Source organism: Taudactylus pleione, unplaced genomic scaffold, assembly GCF_031769625.1.
Source record: "Taudactylus pleione unplaced genomic scaffold, aTauple2 ptg000061l, whole genome shotgun sequence".
Taxonomy (NCBI): domain Eukaryota; kingdom Metazoa; phylum Chordata; class Amphibia; order Anura; family Myobatrachidae; genus Taudactylus; species Taudactylus pleione.
The window spans coordinates 18,789,231-18,799,215 of NW_028284463.1; positions in this window are offsets into that span (position 1 = coordinate 18,789,231).

Sequence of the window (9,985 nt, forward strand, 5' to 3'; positions counted from 1 at the left end):
CCCAGTGGCGTCCCTCCCAGCGGTGTCACGCCAGAGAGGGGGCGTTGCCTCGTGAGCACAGGGCGTGACCACGTGGGTAGGGGGTGTGGTCTCACGGCCCAAACCCTCGTGGTCCCGTGTTTCTTACTGGGGAGGGGTGCAGGAGGTGCGGACTGCGTTGCGTGCAGTGTGCCGGCTCCCTCACAGTGTCAGGAGCCGAGTGCTGCACTTAATACTACAGTGCAGCACTCAGCTCTAGTCACTGAGGGGGAGTCTGCACCTTGGTGCCACCCCTTGGCGGATGACACACTGGTGCGGCCCTCACCCCTCTTGAGAGGCCACTGTACACGCCCATGGCGCTCACAGTAAGAGCAGTTCTGTACGATGGTATTATCACCACCCAGTTTCCGCCCCAAAGAGTGGAAAAGGACACAAATCAGCAAGTTATCTAGGTTCTCAAGGGGTTATAATCCCATTTTGGCTACACATCAGATGGGGCGCATTATAATCTATGCATTTGAATGTCAGCAATGTTAGAATACCCTAGCCAGGGCCGCAACTAAGGGGGGGCTGAGGGGTCATGTGCACCGGGCACCATCCTCCAGCGGCACCAGCCACACATACTTCTCTGTGCCGGAGGTCTGCAGATAGAGACCTCCGGCAGTGGTGCGCGCCGGACAGTGGACAGTGAAAATCGGCGGAAGATCCCGCCCTCCCTCCTCCCGTCGGAAGTTAGGGTAAGAGCTCAGGGGGGGGGGGGAGGGGGCGGAGAGGGAGTGAGAGGGGCGGCAGTGCTGCACAGGGCGCACTGCCGACTAGCTACGACGCTGCCCTAGCGGTTGTAGTAATAAAGTTTAAAGCAGCAGAGTTTGTCTTTCCTGCTTTCCACGTTTTCCTGCAGTTGGAGAAACAGTTTATAGGTAGAAATCGTGGAAGTGACACATAAGAAATCACGGGTTCCCTGGTAAAACAATTTGTTATATCTACAAGTAAGGAATTTATGGTCAGACGTCATTCCTCCTTCTAGTCAGCGCACATCGAAGACGCGTGTTGGGTGTTGGAGCTGCCATATTATTTTCTTTTTTTGAATTTAGCGGAATGTTTTTTAATGGATTTATTATGTATTGAGAGGTACATTAAATTATTATATACTTTACATTGCTTGAAATAATGACAGTGTTTGTTGGACTGAACCTACTACGCTATGTGTGATTTATCTTTTGTACGTGCTCACTGGATTATGGACCAGCAGATGGAGATAAATCACATTACTCGCCGAAAGAGGTTGTTTGATGTGAATCAGTCTGTTTTATTTAATACCTTTTCCGTGCTCTGTGGAGGTATCTGCCTACAGTAGTACAATACAGCATATATACTGTAGTAATAGAAAACACCCATCCCCCCCCCATCCCACGTAAACGGGACCATCATAAAGATCATTCGTGGTATAGTTCTCAAAAAATATCTACTGCATCTGATTAAAAGCTTTTGCAAACTATACCGGTCAGCAGTATTTTAATTACTGTATATTTTAAAAACTATTTAAATAAAGACATTAAAATGTAATTGTAGAAATTAAGTTATCGGGCCAGTGGCGTAACTAGGGTATTTGGAGTCCAGGGCAAATTTGAAAATGGAGCCCCCCCCCTATGTGTGGCGAAAAATGGGCGTGGCCACTGAAAAATGGGGCGTGTCAACAGGACACACACCCCTTTCTTGTCACTGGGAACATTTCTTTCCATTTGCACCTTAATGCAGTCCTCCATGTGCAGTGCCGCTAGTAGTGGTCCCCCTTATGCAGGCCCCCAGTAGTGCCGCTTATACTGTACCCCCAGTAGTAGACCCCCTTATGCAGCCCCCGATTATTTCCCCTTGTACAAGCCCCCAGTAGTGGTCCCCCATATGCAGGCCCCCAGTAGTGATCCCCCATATGCAGGCCCCCAGTAGTGATCCCCCGTATATATAGTGCCCCCAGTAGTAGTCCCTCCTATACAGTGCCCTTTATATAGTTCCCCCATTAGGAGTCCCCCTTGATGCAGTGCCCCCTGTAGTAGTCCCGAGTAGTGGTCTCCCACAATGCAGTGCCCCCAGTAGTATCCCCCCCCACTGGTAGTCCCCAGTAGTGGTCCCCCACAATGCAGTGCCCACAGTATTATCCCCCCCCCAGTAGTAGTCCCCCATGATACAGTGCCCACAGTAGTATCCCCCACCCAGTGGTAGTCCCCAGTAGTGGTCCCCCACGATGCAGTGCCCACAGTAGTATCCCCCCCAGTAGTGGTCCCCCCCTGAAGCAGTGCCCCCAGTAGTAACGCCCCCGGTAGTCGTCACCCCCAGTAGTGGTCCCCCCCCAAAGCAGTGCCCCAGTAGTATCCCCTCCCAGTAGTTGTCCCCAGTAGTGGTCCCCCACGATGCAGTGCCCACAGTAGTATCCCCCCAGTAGTAGTCCCCAGTAGTGGTCCCCCCCCCGAAGCAGTGCCCCCAGTAGTATCCCCCCCACTAGTGGTCCCTCCCCGAAGCAGTGCCCAAAGTAGTATCCCCCCCAGTAGTAGTCCCCAGTAGGGGTCCCCGCCCCAGAAGCAATGCCCTCAGTAGTAGTCCCCAGTAGTGGTCCCCCCCGCCTGAAGCAGTGCCCCCAGTAGTATCCCCCCCAGTAGTGCCCCCAGTAGTAGTCCCCTCCTTTGTAATAGAGCGCGCCCCCCCCCAAATACACACTGAAATGAAACAAAAGAAAAATACTTACCTGTAGCCACGCTCCTGCTCCCGCCACCGTCCGCACGTCCATCCTCCCGGGCCGGGCCGCTCTGCATTATGGGAGAGATGTCATCATGTCATGACGTCTCTCCCATTACACACTGCAGGAGCCGGACGGAAGCCCGGCTCTTGCAGTGGGCGCGCAACAGTCAATGAGAGTCTATCTGATTCTCATTGGCTGCTGACTAACACGCACATCAGTGCCGGTGCTGGCGGCGATGTGTGTGTTATGCACAGCTTGAGCCCGCCTGCCACCCTCCTCCTGGCGCTATTGGGCAAGCGCTCAGGGGAAGTGAAGGGGCTCAGGTGTGCAGCACAGGACCGGTGCTAGAAGCCTAGCGCCGGTCCTGTGTAAATGTGTAGCACTGACCGCACTCACTGCAGTCGGCGCTACACTGGCTAACTAGGGCGGGCCGGTACCATGGCCGGCGACGCCCCCGCGCCGCCGGTCCCACGGCGCCCAGGGCACGTTCCCTGCCCTAGTTGCGCCACTGTATCGGGCCATTCATCAAAAGGGAATGCAGGAGATATCACAGATATCTCCTGCTTACCTTTCACTTCTGAAATGGCCCGCTGTCCTCATACAGTACACTAGTATGGGGACAGAATTCATCAAGCTCTGAAATTACAATATTTTTGGAGTGTGATTGCTGGAACATTCACCATCTTCAGATGGCGATTGCTCCCGCAACCCGCTTCTTCCCTTTGAGAAGGAGTCCTGGGTCGCGAGGAAGGAAACTTTCAGATCCCTCCACTTCTGTCTGGCTACTTACGCCGGACGCCGAGGCTCTTGTGACCTCTAGGTCATGCAGGCACACTAGTTACACTGCTCCGAAAGGAGCAGCAAAACATTCCGGGGAGACAGCTGATTTTCGGAACAGCTGTCTCCGCACCGAAGCTCGCGGTGAGTTCAAATGTTAATTATCGGGGTCCCCGATAATTAACATGATGAATAGAGTCCTCAGTGAGAAGGAAGAAGGGGCAGTGATTGGAGGCTTTGTTGGCATGTGTGTATTGTAATGGCTGGTGCCTCTGCTACATACATTAAAGCACCTGCTATATGATTATTCAGTACACACGACTGCACCTGCCCCAAGGATACTGCTTCACTGCAGTGGTCAGTATCTCTGCTATATGCTGTGAGGCACCTTTGGCGCAATTAGTTTGCCCTGATTACAGGCCCCCCACCCAGGAGTGTTTCAGCTGCAGGCACTGGTGTCCGAACCAACAACCATCCCCCGCACTCCCTAGCAGGCAGGCAATTAAATTGGAATCGGGACTTTGAAAAAACAAAGAACACTAGCAGTTGGTGGTAGATGGGACCTCTAGAGACCACTGGGCCACCTCTACTGCCCTGTGGATGATCTTGCCCTGCCAAAGATGCTTCCAGTTTAAGTAGATATCAGAAACATCCTCAAATTTTAGTGCTAGGCGGCCTCAGCACCCAAAATGTCATGCAGTGGTGTGTGGCCACACCCCCTTTTCACACTGCAAAAAGCATGCACATGCTGTCCCGAATACCCACACCCATATGTTGGGAAATATGGGGTCATTAATTGGCAGTGTTTATATTCACGGTGCACAGAGATCAGGGCTGCGACCATTGGGCTTGTGACGAGACCCTTGTGGTAGGGAACGCCTAGGGTCGGGAACGCCTCCGTTTGTGCAGCGACCCCCCCCAATCCGCCTACAAAATGGGGCGAGCTGTCGATAAACATCGACAGCCGCCCCGTCTTGTAGCGAGCCCCAAAGTGAGTGATTTCTCACTCGCTCCGGGGCTCGCGCACGCCGCGCGTGTGCAATGGCCAACCATCGACCAGCTTGCGAGCACTATGCTCAGGCCCAAAATGCATTGCTGCCCTGTAGTCTGTGCACCGTGTATACAGCCTTACCTATGTACAAAGACGCTACAACAGGTCTGTTGCTGTGCAACATTTTGATTATGGACGAATAACAGAGGGCTCGGATGAGCCAGGAGTGGCTTAGACCAGATGGCTGGGGACTGGACTGGGTGGTGATCACATGCAGTTCAGTTAACCTATAACGCAGTTAGGGGTGTGATCTATTGCAGAGCTTATTTATACTCGGGATTGCAGGTTTTAAGGCCTCTTTTCTGGAGAAAATTTTCCCAGGACGGTGGTCTGTACTAAGGGCCTGATTCAGAGCCGGATGCTATTTGAGCTCGCTCATCCAGAAAAAGGGGCTGGCTATGTAAATTAACCGTTCGCTCTTTGCGGTCTGTTCACGCCTCTATGTCTGAACGAGCGAACAAAACAAGCGAACGTAATTTTGAAAAAAAGCCCCCTGGCCGCTCGCATTATACGTCATGTCCGCTATTTATTAGATTAATCGAGTACATCGGACGACGTATGAACTGCTCGCTATTCTTGTGGTTGGTTTTTCCTACCACAATCATGCGAGCAGTTCTGACTATAAAACAACCAAATGACGTGGTCGATGACGCTGCTTTAGTAATTATGCACACCCTTAAAATGCCCGTTTTGACCGTTTGGCACGCCTGCGTTCTGATCTCCACTCCCCGTTTTCAAGCACCTTCCCCTGTTACCACCCACAAACGCCTCATCCTGTCACTCAAAATAGCAGGCATTCGCTATTTAGCGAGCACACGATTTTCGGCCGCACTGACTGGTTCGCGCATGCGTATTAAAATCCATACGCATGCGCAGTTGTGCGAACATCGGTCGGAACGAACGAGCGGCCGCTTACGAGCGGCTCTGAATCAGGCCCTAAGTGTTTGACATTAGCTGTTATTGTGTCCTACTTATCTGCCTATTTCTCTATTGCTTTCTTCTCTGCCTATTCTTGCTGTCTAACATTTTCCTTTCTCCTAGTTCCTTCTCTCTCCTCTGTCATTCAGCGTTCCTCTCCATTCACCTCTCTTTGTTCTTGTGCCCTTTGTTTATTTTAACTGCCATGCCCAGCCCCAATGTGTGCTCCCGATGCTGTCTACCGCAGATCAAGCAGTAGGGATGGCCATCGGTAGTGTGACCATTGATGGTCACATCAATGTTAAAATAGCAAGTAACCATCGATTGTTACAAATTATTCACTGGATGACCATCTATGGTTTCACCAACAGATGGTCATCCCTGTCTTTTGACTGACTGGCCAGTAGGCCAATCAGAACATGGGGGCAGGGCTTAGCGGGTACCGGAGGGCAGAGCTATACTCCGTGCCCCGGCACTTGGTAAACAAATAAATAAAAAACATTTGGTTATGCTTCTACATCGATGGAGGGAAACCATCTGGTTCTCCCCCACAGGGAAGATGCTTTTAATATTAGTGGCCCTGCCTCCATTACCAAGAGTGTCCATCGTAATATTAGGGGTCAGTGGGGGGCAGAGTTTACATAGCCTTCATTGTCAGGATCATCCCTGTTACTGCCTGGGACTGCTATTGTAACCCAGGCTAATTAATTTCCCCCCTTCTTTAACCTTGCCATTACTTGCGGCTGCTTGTTGTCCACAGGCTGCTGCTGCTGGACAATCTACACAATTAGCTGCTCCATCTGTGTCCCCAGCAATGGACCCTGCTGCCCTGATGGGTTTTATGTCTAACATAGCCACTGTGTTTGCCCCTGTGTTGGTGGCTATTCTCCCTACTGCTGCGCAATCCCTGTCACCATACCTCTGTTGCTCCTCTGGCCACTAGCCGTGTACAGGGGCTTGCTTCCCCTTACACTGACACGTTAGCTGGATCTGCGTCCTCGGGCATAGAATCAGGGCCTACACCTACGGGCATTACGCCCGGGGCTCCGCCTGCTGCGAAGAGTTTATGCCCCGTTTCAGCCCTGGAGGGTTCTTTTCCCTCTTTTTCAGATTCGGACGATACATCATGGGAAGCTAGCGAGGAGGAGGCCACATGAGATTTGCAGTCGGGTTTATCTGAGGATCCTCCAGCTGGGGTTTCAAGTGGGCGTTTATCGGGCTCTCATTTCAGCTTTAGTCAGTCAGTTCTTCTACGTCGGGTGAGTCTAGTGACTCCAGCCCCTCTCAGAGGGCGTGTAAGGCATGTGGCGAAGTTTTCTAAGCTGGAGGCCGATAAGCGGGATCAATGGACGTGGCACTCTGGCTTGACCATCTGTGATGGCAAGGCTTCTGCCGATAGCGCTGATGCTGGGGTTGTCTGCTGTGCTAACACAGCGGCCCTGCGTGAACTGTGACCTAGCATTTGGGACAAGATTCATAAGGGACGATATTTTGATGTGTTCTCCCACACGGAGAAAATGAGGAAGATTTGCATGCAGCAAAATGCAATCCAGTCCTATTCCAATTGGCAGGGGGGATATTTGGAGACTTATCCCGCCGAGCACCTCGAATATCAAGTCTTTCCATCTTATCCATAGCATGTATAGGTCAGGTGGAGATGTGACGTGTTTGCGATAAAGAGTTTTGTCGCAAGCAGGACAGACTAGATATTATTGACTTCGGGTGCAAAGACGGGGAGGTGTGGCTAGAGGTCACTCAAGGTTCTAGTTTTTTTCCTGCTGCAGCTAACCAGCATTGCAAATTATGCGCAGGTCGCCCTGCACCCTCTCCCAGCAATAAGGGCAAATGCTTTGCAATTAACTTTGCCCATTGTCCCTTTTTCTACACCTCTGCATCAAAAGCGGAGAAGGCCACCCCACCTCCGGCTGCTCAAAAAACGTTGATGCCCCTGCATCCTGGAAGCCAAATGGATCTGGGTAGTTGGCTAAGGCTTTTTCCCCAGTTAATTTGTCTGCCATGGCCAAGTGGTTGGCATGGTGAAGCCCAATTTATGAGCGATGGTTTTGAGTTTTCGTTAGCCAGTAGAATCTGAGGTGCCAGTTAGTTCTCCAAGGAGTCTTCGGTCAGCAAGAGAGCTACCGCTCATAGTTAAGGACAAAGTCCTTAAGGATGTGCAACTAGGTCGTATGATTGCTCTCTTCTCTGCTTCACTTCTTGCAGATTGGTGTTGTCCCCTGTTGGCGTAGTCCCTAAGAAGACGCCAGGGTCTTTTAAGCTCATTCAGCATCTATCTTACCCATCCAGAAGATTGGTTAATGATGCCATCCCGCAAGTACTTTGCTCGGTGGCTTATTAGTCTTTTGAACAGATGAAGGAGCTTGTCCAGGCCCATGGTCCTGGTGCTTTGATGGGTAAGGTAGAAGTTGAATCGGCTTTTTGTTTGCGGCCCTTGCATCCTTACTCGTTCAGGTATATGGGTTTTCACTTGGATGACGGATACTACATTTTTCAAAAAATTTAGCTCTTTTCTGCATTGGTGCGTTGAGTCTAGGTTCGGGAGTCGCGGTTTTGCACACTATTTAGATGGTTTTCTTTGTGTGGATCCTGCTGATTCCCTGCTTCCATTCAGGCACTTTTTTCTTTTTTCGGGGTTCCGATTGCACGCAACAAAATCTTAGGCCCTGTTACCTGGTTGTCCTACTTGGGTATCAAAATCGATTCCTTGGATGGTTGCTGTCGCCTGCCGGCGGACAAGATCCTAAAGTTGAAAAATACCATTTAGGTTTGCTTGGCCGCAGGGAAAGTAACGCTGCATCAGGCTCAGTCTCTTTTGGGCTTACTTAACTTCACCTGCCGAGTTATTCCCATGGGTAGGGTTTTCTCCCGTAAACTCAAGAGGGCCACTACGGGCATTTGTAGGTCACACCATTTTATTCGGCTCTCTGTCAAAAACAAAAGGGACCTCTCTATTTGGCTCTCTTTTTTGGCTGAATTTAATGGTGTGCTCCTGTGGTTGCCCCCGGCAGTCCCCAACTCCCAATTACAGTTGTTCACTGATGCTGCAAGATCCTCTGGGTTCGGATGTTACCTGGAAGGAGCCTGGTGCGCCACCCCTTGACCTGCAGAGTGGTTTTCCAGAGACCTTACTAGAGCTCTATTGCTGCTGGAACTGCTTCCCATTATGGTGTCATTGGAACTGGGCGTTTGCAAGTTGCGCGATAGGAGCATTATCTCTAGATGTGATAACCTGGGGGTGGTGCACGCTATTAACGGGCAACAGGCCTCCTCGCTTCTGGTGTTGCATTTGCTTGCTCAGATAGTGTTGTGCTGCTTGCAGTTTAACATAGTTTTTATAGTGCTACATGTCCCGGGTTCTGAAAATGCGATTGCGGATGTGCTTTCATGCTTTCAGTGGGACAGGTTTAGGGCTCTTGCACCCGAGGCTTGTTTGGTAGGTGAGCCTTGCTCTTCTTATGTTTGGCAGGTTATAGAGCTGGCATAGAGGGCCGAGCTGAGCGGTCCCTCGCTCCTGCAACACTGCAGTCCTATCCGAATGCTTGGAAGTAATGGGCATTTACCTCCAGCACTGCAGACATAGAGGTGAGAGCATGCATCGCTCGATGCTATCTTTTATATGGGGTCTCTCTGTCTCTGATAGGTCTCGAGCTGTTGTCTCCCGGATTCTGGCTGGTATGCGCCCTGACACAGTTAAGGCTCTTTTGGGTTGGGTCGCGCCACCCCTCGACTAGTCAATAAGCGACCTCTAATTGTTATCCCGCTTTTGCTTCGGTTGCAGTCCCTGTTTTTGTAGTTTTTGAGTTTGAAGGTCACCTTTTTCGGTTGCCGTTTTCCATGGCGTTTCATGGCATCTTTGGAGTGTCAGTGGTAGTTGTTCCATCTAAATTAGTGTTACCCGCCATGCTACGCTTGGACGTTTATATCCGGGAGAGTGCAGTGTTGTGCAAAATTAGGCATTCTAAAACTGACCGGTTGGGTCGCAGCCATTGGGTTTCCCTGATGGCTTAAGCTAATGTCCACGTTTAATGGAAAGAATAACAATAAATTATACCCAGCGCTAATTAAGAAGGATGATCAAATACTGATGCAGCAGTATAAAAAGGAGGTAATTGTCAACCTCACTAGAAAAACCAAGAAACAAGAATAAACTGTGCTCCAATACTAAAGTGGAGACATCAATATAGCACAAAATCAGGTGTTAGCCAGAGATACATTTAAATCAAATAAATAAAAAACAATATATATATATATATAAAATAGGCAGCAATGAAAAAAAATAATAAATAATTTAGATTACATTACATACATTTTATCAATTGATAACTTCAGACATTAAGATAGCATGAATGAAAAAATAAAATAAATGTTACTGCAATAAAAGAGTTGATCAGACTCTCAGTAAAACAGAATATGCAACAATCAATCTCAGAGACACCAAAATGTTACTGTTCCCAGTAACTAATCCAGGTAATGGTCATTTGTATCCAAATAATTGATACTAGTATAAT